Genomic DNA, 13,230 nt, shown 5'->3' on the forward strand with positions numbered 1-13,230 from the left:
GCTAGCCATTTGGGTGTGAATATCTCGACATACATGATTACTTTCAGTTTTTATTGCGTTCTTGTTTTTTATTTGAATTCCAGGCTCCTCACTGTAAAAAAAAAAAAAGCTGGCAGAACTCAAAATTGTAAAGAAACAAACTTCAGCAGAGTTTTAAGTTGGGCAATTAAACATAACATTTTAAGTTCTGCTTTTGAGTTTGCTCAACTTTCAATTTTCATTTCTGTTAACTCAACTCAAGTTGCAGTAACTTCTAATTTCATATTGTAACAACTTTGAATCCTTACTTCTGTCAACTCAACTCAAGTTGCAGTAACTTATAATTTCATATTGTAACAACTTTGAATCCTTACTTCTGTTAACTCAACTCAAGTTGCAGTAACTTTTAATTTCATACTGTAACAACTTTGAATCCTTACTTCTGTTAACTCAACTCAAGTTGCAGTAACTTATAATTTCATATGGTAACAACTTTGAATCCTTACTTCTGTTAACTCAACTCAAATTGCAGTAACTTAAACCTGTAAATAGTACCCACTTAATTTCAGTTGAGTTAATTTAGTGGAATAGGTTAGAGTAACTTCAAATTGTGCACTGCAACAGTTAAGGTAAATCAAATATATAAATTAGGACCAATAACTACCCATCAAATGTATAAATAATTACAGATGCAACATCTACCTTCAAAACTTATTTTTTTAATCATTAAAACACAGCCTATCCAATCCTTTAGAACAAGGCCAAGTAACTGCTGAGACCCACAACTGTCCCAGTCTTAGCACTTAACTAACATGAAGCACTTAACTTGTGTTTTAACATTATATACTAGTATGAATCACATCTTCAACACCATAATACAATGAGGTAGCAGTTGTGAGCTTAGCAAGATAAAGTTAAAGGGAAAAGTCAGCACTTCTACAGTGAGACTACTAAAAAGAGAGTACACTCGTCTACGTAAGGGATAATGTACAGCGAGCCGGTCATTGTTGTGAAAGAAACGTTGAGCGGCATCGCCCTGAAGGGGATTCTTTCACAACAATGACCCGCTAGGTGTACATTATCCCGCTTATTACACGGCTACTTACTGAAGAAATCAATAATTTGACACAAAACGGACTGTCAGAGTCTGACATCAGAGCTGCGCCCATAGCAACGTCTGCTATAAGAAATAGCAGACCGCAGAACGCGTGATTAACCAATCAGAATCGATTATTCAACAACGCCATGTAATAAACCATGATAAAATACAAAACATAAGATTCAGAGTTACCACAAGAAGTAGCTCATGGGTTGAAATGGAACTCCAAACAGAACTAGTGTGATCCAGAACTGTCAATCTAATGAAACTGTTTAACAATAAAATAACAAGGCAGCCCAATGGTGTGTGTCATCAATTTACACACTATACAATCTTAACATAAGCCACGTGGTTAACAATATCCAATAAGGTGCAGGATAAATGTATAGGATAAAAGCGTTCAGGCACGTCGGAGCACAAGAGATGGGCAGGTAGGGAGACATAGAAGAGGAGTTCGAGGTAGATAAGAGTTTGTGAGTTGCAGAGAGACAGTTATCGTGTTGGCTGGACAGAAGGGGAGAGTTTTAGAGGTCAAAATTTGAGTGAGAACGGGAGAATATGCAAATTAAGTAAGAAAGTTAGACAAGTTAAGGTGACCGATTGAGAGAGGAAAGAAGATGGCGAGAGAAATTGAGAAACGGGAAAAGGGGGAGGAGAGGTGGAGAGAGTGAACTTAAAAGCAGAAGAGGTAGAGGAGGATCCATCTCAGGCAACTGAGATTTAAGTCATTCTACAAGGGGCAACAGGAACCTCTGCAATTCAAAACTGTCCCAGACCCAACATTATCAGCCAACTCGGTGGATTCACTGAAGGAGTTTGTTTTTGAGGGATTGGACCCGTGCAGAGAGATCTGTTCCAAGTTCCATGAAAACTTTTTGAATGGTTTCAAATGTGTACCTCAGTTCTTTTGGGTACTGGAGGTTTAAAGCGTAGATCAGCCCAAAGAGGTAAGTAAAAGCCGTTGGCAGGTCAGGGAGATCCTGGAGGACGATGCCTTCTTCTACAACAACAGCAACATTAATGACTGTTGCAGGAGCTGAACTGTCATCATCCTCCAACACAGTGAGGATACCCACGATGAGGCCCTTGGTCTGCTCCTCTTCTGGGTCAGTGGCCTTGTGATGACAGACAGAAAATGACCAACGCATGAATAGTAAATCAAACTGAAAGACATTTGGCATTAAAATACTGTGGCTCAGAATAATGTATAACGCAAATTATTCCAAATACTGTATAAAGTTAATTTCCCACCTTGAAATACTTATGTGTTTGACATTTTAACCCCTCTGAAACCAGCGGGATGACCGGCTATCTCGACCGACATTACTGTCTTTGAGAGGTTGTAGCGGCTCAGTTTTAAAGCTAGAGTGAAGATACTGTCTCATATGAAACTAGAAAACCTAAGGAATCCATTGGTACCAACCATGTCATGTTAGCGGGAAGGAGGCTAAATAATGCTCCAAAGTTAATCTACATTTTGAAGAGGGAAGAACTGGCATGGCCATTTTTAAATTTTCAAAGGGGTCCCTTGACCTCTGACCTCCAGATATGTGAATGTAAATGGGTTCTATGGGTACCCACGAGTCTCCCCTTTACAGACATGCCCACTTTATGATAATCACATGCAGTTTGGTGCTGCAACAACTTATGAGACATAAGTGAGCATGGAACAATTTATTTTAATTAATTACATATACTGCTGGCCTGCTGTCCCCCCCTAAAGAAAAAACAAAAACGGGTCTATGTAGATCTCTTAGGGTTAAACATTTCCATCTCATACCCCGCAATCAAAGGTGGGCATTGGGACAGATAAAGAGAACAAGGAGGACAGTGGGATGGATAGACTAGAATGTGACAAAATGGCAGAGAGGCAAAGGTTGAAGTCAAAGAGAGTCTATTTTTAATAACAGAATAATAATAAATATTTACATTTTCTACTAATAACCACTCACCAGACAGGTCCTGAACAGCTTCTCATGACTGTCACGGAGATACAAGGGGAGGCCCTTCAAGGCTGCAGTCTGTCGATGTGCTGTGATGTCAGATGTCTGAAACACAAAGGGTTGGGAGAAAAATTACACCAAGATGTAACTAACATGAAGAAAGCTGAGAACAAACATGGAAACATGCTTCCCAGTTTGTGTTAAAGCCGCATTTATTTATTTATATATTTTGCCCACGTAGGTGCAGGACTCAACAGACTTAAACAATCACACACTTGATATATTATGGCCTTATGAGGTTGATTATGTGGCAAACAGCTGTCCTCTTCCACAGCAAGCAAATACCTGTTGAATAAAAGTCTAAGATTTACTCCTTTTAACTCCTGATATAAATAGCTGGCTTTTTAGCTGTTAGATGTTCCACTTTCTTCACCTACTTGTCGCTATCTTTGCCTGTCCCTTAGGTAGTGTACGGTGGGGTTATTCTGATGGTTTGTCACTATGAGCAACACCTTAAATTTGACCCATTGTTTATTTAAAAATATTGATTAGTGCAGCTTTATAAAAAGGAAAAAAAACAATTCCTTGTTATACATTTATTTCCATAATGTCGAGAATAATGAGATTATTAAGTCTAGAAATTCACCTCTTCATCCAGTCTGTTAAGGAGTTGATTAATCTCAGGCAGGAAAGCTGTCCGCCTAGCCCGATAGAGTTTAAGGAGCCTTGGAGTGTGCTGATTAATGGCTGCTCTGAAGTTGTCTATTAGGTCCTTGTTGGTGATCCTGTCACGGCTCTGGCCTTGACTCCAGTAGTTTTCCGGTGTTCTGCTTCCCCTGGGTCTCCCCCTCCCCTGCCTGTGGGTGTGGCAGGGGCGCGGCTTCCTCATCAGGCACCTGGTCTCAGGCTGTTTTCGAAACCGCATACTATACTAGTAGTACGTACTGATTTGGCCAAAATGTAGTATGTAGTATGCAGTATGCGAACAAAAGCAAAATCTCCAGTATGCCAGAAATACCCGGATGACGTACTGATTTGGAAAAATTCTCCAGTATGCATCGGACCAGTCTATCTCGCCTACTGTATCCCACAATGCAAAGCGCCGGAACAGCACAGGCTACGGGTACAAAAACAGCAGCCAAAAGCTGCTCTTTTTTTACGTTTTCTGTAGCCATTTCATCACTAAATTCACTTCTGAACGTTTTTGAGGCGAGAAATCAACTGTGTAGATCATTAATATCGGCAGTTTTACGAAGTTAGATGGCGAATCGAACATTTGTTCCACCATTGTCGGAGTTTAGAAGCTCCACAGAATACCGTGACAGCCAGCGAGCGCCTGCCCGGGTCGCTGCCAGCAAGCCGGGTAGTCACGCTCAGAGACCGCTATGAGCTGCTGGAGCTCTCTAGAGACCGGTCTGTAGACGAGAGGCTTTGATTTCCTTGTTGACGGATAGTTTGTTTAAATATCACAACACAGATGTCCATTATAAATTAACAGGAACCTGTGTTTATTTGCCTTTTTTCGAGTTAAAAAGCTCCACAATCACCCGCGGGCGTAGCTCGCTGGAGAGCCGGCCAGTGACGCTCACAGAGCGGCTGCAGAGCAGCAGAGTGGTGAGGGAAGATGAGAGGAGAGGAAGAGGAGAGAGAAGAGGAGAGGAGAGAGAAGAGGAGAGGGAAAGAGCAGCTTCTGACGGGGCAGAGAGGTTCCTGATGAGACAACATGACACTTTTTTAACATTTCTCTAATATCTGGAGGGGAGATCAGTCCTTTTGCTGTAACTGAAAAAGCAGTTTGAGTAAAGTAAACGTTGTGGATGAATGTTTTATATTTCCCGTCTCTCCTCGTTGATGATCCTGTTTGTCGGACTTCTTTATGAGCTGTCAGAATAAATAGTTTAAACCTGCAGTATCTTATAAAGTAAACAAGCACAACATAAACAACAAAATCAAAGTTGTATTTTTTGGTAATATTGTAATAGTGGTACAAGTTAGTTTTTTTGTCCTGTGCTTTAAGAGCTGGTTTGAAGGCTTAAGCCTCGTCTAGTATACTGCTAAATACATCACTTTAACTGTCACATACTGCATACTACTGAGGAACGCAGTATGCAGTATGTACTGTATACTGCATACTGCGCTCCTCAGTAGTATGCAGTATGCGGTTTCGAAAACAGCCTCACTCTCCACTCTGCACTCTGCACCTGTCAACAATCACCTAATCAACCCACAGTACAAGAACACCAGCTTTCCTGCCAGTCCTCGCCAGATTGTTCTGCCTACCAGTTGATATTCTCTCGGCCGCTCTGTATTATAATTACCAGAGTTATTCTTGTGTTTCCTTGTGCTTCTAGTATTAACATTGTGTTCTCCTGTGTTCTGGATTCCAGTGCCAGCCTCCCATTGAGCCATCCTCACGCCGCCTCAGCTCATTCCTCCAGCCACTCCACCCTGCTCAGCAGCCTGCCTGTCCCCTGCCTTCTCCAGCGCCCTCACCACCTTTATTATAATAAATCCACCTGCTTTTCAACCACCATCCAGCTGTGTCTGTGTCTGCATCTGGGTCCTAACCAATAGCCCTCACAGATCCGAAGAAACTCTTCCCTGATCTGTTGAAGAACAACAGAACAGCAAACTTAAATGTCCAATACTAAATCAATACAATTTCAACACCATCCTCATGTTAAAATATGTATTTTATTAACCCTCATCCTGGGGACCACAAGAATAATCTACTGTAAGAAACAACCATCATAGCACCATGTTAACTTATGTAATTTCAAAACATTATTAATGTAATTAATGTCATCTGAAAGATGGCATTAATTACACTAATAATAAATTAGTTAAATTAGGACCCATGGCAAACATTTGATTTATCTATTATATTTTACCCATTTTAACTGCATAGGCTGCAATTGGGTGCTTTTGGTGGGACCCCCAGGACCTCAATACATTGGTATTTTTAAAAAGCCCTAATTAAAACAGAAAACAATGATATGAAGTCATAAGGAACAAATTGATTGACAAAGTCGTGAAAAATTGGAATGATAGAACAAAGCACCTGTGAGATATGACAAAAAGTATACCTCTGGGGTCTGGCGGTACCCCAGTTGGTAGGATGAGGGTTAATAGAAGTAAACAACTTCAGATTCTTATTTTGCAAAGACTAAATCTGAAATACAACATAATATATTCTTTGCTCAGCTGCTTACCTCTGCCTCGTAAAACAGAGCAGGCCACCGCTCCTGAACCTCTGACACCATAGGCACTAGCTCCACAATCTCCTTGCGCCTCAGGGAGAATGTCACCTCCATCTGTTGCTTTATGAGTGCAACATTCTTATTCCTCTTCTTTAACTCCTCAACCAGAGCTACTCTTCCCTCCTCCAGCGAGTCATCAGTATGGGTATCTGGGTGGTCAGGAACATAGTTAATCTCCCCTCGCTTTGCTCTCTTCAAAGAAGGACCTGCACCATCATCTTCACCGCTTCTTCTCCGGTTAATGCTGACCTCAATGCAGCTTGGACCTGTAACTACCAAGTTTGTATTTTATGCTCATTTTCCCTCCATCATACCCCGTTCCACTGCCCGGTTCTCGAAGGCAGGGGTGCCTACTGATGAGAGCAGAAGCAACAGACTCAATCTGGTCTTGATCAGGATAGGCTTTCACTTCAAAAATTGCCTGAGCAATCTTATCCAAAATGTTTATCTTCATGTCTCTGGTTATGCTGATACCTTTCTTGGTCTTTTCATATGCCTCATTGCCTTTGCGTAACTTCAATTCCACATCATAGGAAAAGGCTGGAATGGGAAAAGGTGAAGGCCACTCTGATATACTTCGCAGATAGTTCTTGATAAAAGCGGAGGGACTCTGTGGTGACTCTATGGTGGATAAACTGGCTGTGTCCAGGGAAGACCCTGAATCAACAGAGTCTGAGTCTTGCAGAGCAAGTGCAGGTGGCTTATCCCAAAGAATATGTAAGATAACACGTTCAGGTGGCAACTCATGAATATCCATCAAATTACAGAGAGTGTTATTAAAATCTGGGTCCTCAAACTGTAATGTGAAGCTGCCTTGAAGATGAAGATTTTCCCGAAGAATGTTTTGCAAATTTTCAACTGATTCAGGTACTTGAGGAAGCACCAATTTACGAGACATTGATGGGGAGATTTTCACCAGCAGTAATAAACCCTGTGTTAGATGAGAAAAGAATAAAAGACAGAAGGTTCAGATTGCAGAAGGCAGAAAAACAAGACAATTTCCCACAAATTAGATTAATAAACAACGCTGTTATAGTTATATTGTGTCAGTACTACCTACTACAGATGCACCGATTGCAATTCTTGGCTGATAACGATTTTTTAAGAGTCTGACCTGTTGATTTTGATTTTTGCCGATTCCAATTTTCTTTCTAAGAACTATAATTGACAGCAAGACTCCAGGCTAACTTTTTTTTACCACCGTCCCAAAACATTATTTCAACTGTCCCAAAAGTCAGTGTAAACCGTAAACAATTCTAAATGTTATCCTTTTACTTGGTTATTGTAATCTATCGTGGTTATTTGCATAAAAAAACACAATTCGAAATTTAAATTTAATATTTAATAATTTCTTTAAATATTTGCTTTGATTTTTAAAAATTGTGGCATTAGTAGTTTTAATTATCTATTATGTAATAAGTGTCTGATTAAGTTAGTTGTTCCAAATGTTTTATGGTTTTTCCTCTAGGGGTTATTTTGCAGTTGTGACAGTTGAGCTTTATGTTCTTCACTCACGCTGAAGAACTTCAACAATGACGACGATGTGTGTGTTGTTGTGACATTATGGTCTGTGCCGCTGTGTGCAGATGTAAAACTATCATGGGACGACGGCACGTGTGTAAATGTGACCAGCAAAAAATTGGCAATATGAATGTTTTTTGGGGTGACGACACAAGAGCTCATGTCCCGTCTCATCACCCCAAAAACAAATGAACTTTCTAGTAAACTTGCTCCTCCCTGTGATGGGAGAGTCATCACATAATGTTAAAGTTATAAAATGTAAAGGCTAGTAGTGAGACATCACATCAAAACTCAGATCATGGTTGGAAACTTTGGAAGAGCATTATATGTTATGATCTTGTCTGAATGGAAGAGAGAGTGAAAATGAGAGTAAAAGCGAGTTTTTTCTATGAAGAGTAATCAGTATACTCACCATTCTGCGTCCCTTCAATGAAGCAGGCACACTTTTGGGGTCACCAGTATCTTCCCTCCCACTGTGTAAGCAGTCAATGGATGACGGTTGTTGAGAGCCTCAGGATCGAAAATCTCAGTGTCTGCATAGATGTTCTCCACAAGCTCGAAAGACCTAAAATGTTCCAGGTACCAAGATGTGAGCTTTTTGCCAACAAAGGCCACTTTTTCAGGGCTAACTACTATGGTCACAATTTATAGAATTCTGGCAGTCCACTGCAGTGTCCAGCTGATATAATCATACCCGCTGCATAGCGGTTTCCAAATGTCTTTAGAAAGGGACACAGCTTTCCACAATATTTTAAACGACATGCAATCTGGGTTCCGTTCGAGGCATAGCACAGTAATCGCCACTCTCAAGGTCATGGATGACATTCAAAAGGCTTTGGACAACAAACGTACATGTGTGTCGCTGTTCATCGATCTTACTAAGGCTTTCGATGCTGTGGAACACCCCTTACTCATTAACACCTTGCAGAATGCCGGCATTGGATGTAAAGCGGCAAAGTGGTTCCACAGTTATCTGACTAATCGTTCTCAGATTGTTAAACACGGCAACATCATGTTTGACCCGGTCACTCTTGAGAAGGGTGTTCCGCAAGGATCTGTCTTCGGACCCTTGCTTTTTCTAGTGTATATTAATAACATATGTGAGAAGCTCAGTTTCTGCAAGTACCATCTCTATGCAGATGACACAATCTTGTACTCCTGTGGCCCCACCGCAGAGACAGCATTTTCTAATCTGCAGAATGGCTTTAACACCCTGCAACATGCTCTGTCGGATCTGAAATTGCTTTTAAACTGAACAAAAACTAAAACTATGATTTTCTCTCCTGGGCGAACAAAAGTTCCAAACCTTTCTATTAAAACTCTTGATGGTGTCTTTATTCAGTCTGTTGACAATTACAAATACTTGGGAATTTGGATGGACAGATTTTAAATGCCATATTGACCATCTAGCAAAGAAATTTAAATTCACACTGGGTTTTCTGTTCAGGTTAAAGTCCTGTTTTTCCATGGCATCAAGAAAACGCTTAGTTGCTGGCCTTTTCTTGACTCAGATTGATTTTGGTGATAGTATTTACAGGTTTGTCTCACCGTCCACCTTGTCTAAACTTGACCCACTGTATCACTCAGCCCTGAGGTATGTCACTAATCATTGTACCTTATACAGCATGGTAGGATGGTCATCCTTCACTCTGCGGAGGTTACAACACTGGTACATTTTAGTCTATAAGATCATCTCTGGCAAACTTCCGACTTACTTAAGCCAGAAGTTTGTAATTCTCCACAACAGCTATAATCTAAGGTCACATAAATGGCTTCAGTTTAAAGTTCCTTCTATCAGTACAGAAGCTGGCAAAACAAGCCTGTTCCATTATGGTCCTGGTCCTGGTCCTGGTCTTGGTCCTGGTCCTGGTCCTGGTCCTGGTCCTGGTCCTGGTCATGGTCCTGGTCCTGGTCTTGGTCCTGGTCCTGGTCCTGGAACGATCGGCAGGCCAAGCTTAAACTTGAGACCCTTATCTCTTAAACATATAATAAAGGAAGTGGTCACTGGAAGCTGCAGTTGTTTCAATTAAATAGCAAACACACAACCAACATGCTGCTCTGTTAATGCACTGTATGATGATGTCATGTATTTTGTTGTACCTATTGTTGCTGTCGTGATTCAATGTTGTCTTTATTTGTTGGATGCTGCTGTTTGACCCTGTCTTGGCTAGGTCTCACTTGTAAAAGAGGTTTTAATCTCAATGTGACTTCCTAGTTAAATAAAGGTCATATATATTGTACATTGAAGGACACTGTTGTGACTTAAAGCAGCCACTCTGGTATTTTCACTACGTTGTCTGATAAGAACTCCTCTCAGGACTACGTGGGCGTGTACAGACTGCGCTTGATTGACATTTCCTTCATTTTTCTGTTAATGTTGTTGCACCTGTTAGGACAGAGCAAATTATGCATTATCATTAGTAGTATATGACTGGTACGTTTGCGCGTGCATGTGAAAAGCGCGTGCACGTGAGCGTGCACGCGTGCGCGCGCGTGTGTGTGTGTGTGTGTAATGTGCCTGTGTGTGTGTGTAATGTGCCTGTGTGTGTGTGTGGGGATGCAGGCGCACCCTGGTGACCCTGGTGACCTTTTTGTAACCCTAGGGCTGATGTTAATTATTGGTAGTTGACCAAAGGTGTCTGCTGTAGGTGTTATCAGTTGCTCCACAACAAAAAAAGAAGACCCCATCCTGTGTATCCTGATGCAGATAAAAAATACAGTTGTATCCCAATATGTGTCTTTATTACAGTACCATTAAAAGTTCAAACAAACCCCTGGTCCCTGTGACCAAATGTTTTTGCTTTTTGATGTTGCCACAGAAGACCCATACTGTTGATCCTGATTCAGATAAAAAAAAAAGTCGGTTGTATCCAAGATGTTATCAGTTGCTCCGTAAACAAAAGAAGACCCCCTCCTGTGGATACTGCTTCAGTGAACAAAATACAGTTGTATCCCTATATGTGAACTCCGTTGTATCCAAGAGGTGTCTTTTTATTACAGTACCCATAAAAGATCAAACAAACCCTAGTGTGCTGTGGTCAAAATGTTTATGTCTTTTGATGCTGTGGTGGTTGGTACTGTTTGCAGGCTATATCAGCATGGATCCTGTAACCATATGTTTGTTTGTGAGAGGGTGTATGGATTAGCGTTGTTCGTAGTCGATATTAACATGTATCCAGGACAAATGGTGTGAGAAGGGAAGTATGTCATCTCCTTCATGTCATCTCCTAAAATTCTTTATGAGATGTATCTGTGAGAGGGGGTGGGGTATGGGGTGGTATTGTTTGTAATAGATATCAGCATGTATCCAGGGACAAATGGGGTGGATGTGAGCGGGATGGGGGTCATCTCTTGTATGCCATCTCCTAAAATTCTTTAGGAGATGTATCTGTGCTGTAATGATTTGTTAACATTTAAATTGGTAGATGTGTGTTAGTACACCACTAATTTTGCTTGTAGTCATCTCCCAAAAAAAAAAAGCGGTGCAATGTCGGTAGAGTTACAATATAGTGGGTTTTTAAAAAAAATAAAAATAAAAAATAAAAAATGTATGTAGTGTGAATGGGGCAACCTCAAGCCCTGTCAACCATGCGTATTCATGAGATGTCACTAGCTCCATCTTTTACCTACACTTTGTGTATATAGTCAGCATTCAGCTGAGGTCGTGTTTACCAAACTTCACAACTTTTGAAGAGGACGCTTTTCCTAACGCCACTCTTGCATTTTGCACATTAGGTACAGTGTTCTTTTCTTTGGATGCTTCATTTTTGGCGTCTGTGAACATAGAGCTGATGTGACTTGCCAAAAAGCCCCAGTTTTGTCTCATCTGTCCAAAAGACATTCTCCAAGAAGCTTTGTGGCTTGTCAATATGCATTTTGGCAAATTCCAGTCTCACTTTTTTATGATTTGGTGTCCTCCGGGGTTGTCTGCCATTAAGTCCACTTTGGCTCAAACAGGAGAAAATGGCTCATGGACTACTACTAAAACACTATGAATACTATAGAACTAACTAGCATTGTTAGAAAAATAATTATTAATGGGACAAATTTCTTGGGTATTTTAGCGTGCGATCAACTGCCTAAACACATCAGGCTGCTTGGAGATGGTCTTATAGCTTTTACCTTTAACATGCTTGTCTATAATTTTCTTTCTAATCTCCTGAGACAACTCTCTCCTTAGCTTTCTGTGGTCCATGTTCAGTGTGGTACACACCATGATACCAATGTTTAATGTGTCCCTATGGTCAAATTATTTTCAATCTTTTCTAGGGGTACCATCATTTTTGTCCAGGCCAGCTTCATTAGTTTGTTTTTTTAAATGATTCTGAACCAAAATTCAAAAACATTAGCTGATTTTCATTAGTTCATTTTCAATACATTTTTATTTATTATTACTTTTTTGTCAGTTTCAAGTTATTTCAGTGACCATTGTTTTTTTTTTATTCTTTCTTTAACGGAAGGGTACCAACAATTTTGACTATGTGTGTAGATACACACACACACACACACACACACACATACAGTATATACATATGTCCATATCCACACCCGCTTACATATAGATATCCACTTAGACACAGCCAATGTTTAATGTGCCCCTATGGTCAAATTATTTTCAATCTTTTCTAGGGGTACCATCATTTTTGTCCAGGCCAGCTTCATTAGTTTGTTTTTTTAAATGATTCTGAACCAAAATTCAAAAACATTAGCTGATTTTCATTAGTTCATTTTCAATACATTTTTATTATTACTTTTTGTCAGTTTCAAGTTATTTCAGTGACCATTGTTTTTTTTTTATTCTTTCTTTAACGGAAGGGTACCAACAATTTTGACTATGTGTGTAGATACACACACACACACATACAGTATATACATATGTCTATATCCACACCCGCTTACATATAGATATCCACTTAGACACATTCGCTTACACAGTTATCTATTCTATTTTACAGACAAAAAAAAAAAAAAGGACATATTTACATCCCTTTAGTTGACCTTTTTGTCGACATTACTTATTAATTAATTTTGTTTAACTCCAATCCTCACCCTGACTCAAAGTAGCCCACCCATGATCAAAAATGATATTCTGTTCTTTTATTTCTATTAACATCCCTCTCAAGAACCCACTGATGTTTCAAAAACATTTTGAAATGTTCAGTGTTTAACTGTTGTCTTTTTATAGCTTTAAATATAAATGCTTTCCCCATCGTAATGATGATGTTGTTCAGGTCTTTTCCTTTTTTTTTTTCATCACCCCTTAAATCACCAAACATTATAGATAAAGGACAACTATAGAAATTTGATTTGTAGACTGAGATCCACTTTTTTCAACGTTAATCCAAAATAATGCAACTTCCTTACAATACCAAAAATAAATGAATGTCTGACTCCTCTTCCTCCTCACACAATCTACATATGTCACATT

General features: G+C 39.9%; 1 long non-coding RNA gene across 1 annotated transcript; it reads right to left on the reverse strand.

The window, feature by feature from the left end:
- Positions 1 to 3,029: 3,029 nt before the first annotated feature.
- LOC141774783 (uncharacterized) lies at positions 3,030 to 8,369 on the reverse strand. The gene is made up of 3 exons (XR_012595454.1): positions 8,259 to 8,369; positions 3,668 to 3,815; positions 3,030 to 3,126 (listed from the first exon to the last, which is right to left on the reverse strand). It is a non-coding gene; the product is annotated as an uncharacterized LOC141774783 (long non-coding RNA).
- Positions 8,370 to 13,230: the final 4,861 nt, after the last annotated feature.

Source organism: Sebastes fasciatus, chromosome 10, assembly GCF_043250625.1.
Source record: "Sebastes fasciatus isolate fSebFas1 chromosome 10, fSebFas1.pri, whole genome shotgun sequence".
Taxonomy (NCBI): domain Eukaryota; kingdom Metazoa; phylum Chordata; class Actinopteri; order Perciformes; family Sebastidae; genus Sebastes; species Sebastes fasciatus.